Genomic DNA, 1,483 nt, shown 5'->3' on the forward strand with positions numbered 1-1,483 from the left:
TTGCAGCTTTGTACGCACCCCAAGAACCAAGTTGAAATTTTCAAATGAAAAAAAAATCATCTTGATATGGGTATAAAATGTAAAATATTCAAATACCAGCACCTACAATCTACAAATACAAGGGATGAATAATAATTACTAAAAATAAAATAATTGAAATGGACACATTAAATACGAATGATACGTATCTACAAAGATATTTGAGATCCATGATCCATCCTCCCCGGAGAGGATTAGTTGTAGAAATTGTCAGAAGGTGGGTGATACCAAAAAAAAATATAAAGATTCCAAGCTAACTAATGTTGTTTTCATATCTCAAACCAAATAAATAATTGTACAACAGGGGTCATTAATAACAACAAAGATCATTGGTAATTTATTTGTTAGAGGTTGAAGATATGGGCTTTCCTTCAACTAGCCTTATTACAAGGAACCTTTTGTCATTGCCCTTTCTTTTTTTCTTGATTTTTTTTCTTAGTGATTATTTTAAACAGCCCTGCACATGGAAGGAAAGTGTAGCAACTTGAGTATTATTCACCTACTAAATTACTATGTATGAATATATTGCCAATAGATTAAATGCACCTTTGCAACTTTCTTTCGTTTTCTGCTTGATTTGATTAAGACTGTTGATCCCTAAAATATGGTTGTTGTTAATCATGATCATTGTGCTATAAAATTTCGTTGATAGGTGAAAATCCAAGAAGCCTTATATCAAGTGTGGATAGATGACATGATCCCAAAATTCATAGAATAAATTAGTGTTAATCCTATCCGCAGAAATACTACATAGGGTTGGATGCAACAATCGAATATTAAGGATGGTTTCACGAAAGAAACCCCATAGCTACTACTTTAAGTATATGTTAGAATATGGTCATTTGTTAATTGTAAGAGTTTATATGAGATTCATTATTACTGAAAAAGATGGAACACTATGAATAATGACAATCATAAGTACATGACACAAATGGAATGTACTTGCACAATGCACTACACAGAGCAGCTCATGTCAAATTGAAGTGGTATAGCCAAAAACAGCAAACAGATTCACGGGCTCCTTTCCACTTTAGACGCATATTATCAAATAACATATGTGACACCTGTTCAATTTAGTGGTAAATCTGAACTGGAAACGGTCCTACTAAGATATGAACTCTGTTGAACATGACTTGTTAATGGAAATATGATTATCCAGCACAATTGTGCTGCCTGGCTAGTGCTGACCATTCCAGCCAAATGAATGGCAAGACCATACTGTTTGGCCAGCTAGCTCGCTACTATATGTAAGAAGTCGCGTAGTTTACAATTGGGCACGAAACAGAAAACGTTAGTTTATGAAACCAGTTGACACGGTTTTAAACACAAGAAGTAGGAAGATCAGGAAAAATAGAGTTGACACGGTTTTAAACACGAAATAGGAAGATCATGAAAAAGAGATCAGTTATGTTACTGCAGCCCAACATATTTAAAAATAATATTT

This window comes from Apium graveolens, chromosome 4 (genome assembly GCF_009905375.1).
Source record: "Apium graveolens cultivar Ventura chromosome 4, ASM990537v1, whole genome shotgun sequence".
Classification (NCBI taxonomy): domain Eukaryota; kingdom Viridiplantae; phylum Streptophyta; class Magnoliopsida; order Apiales; family Apiaceae; genus Apium; species Apium graveolens.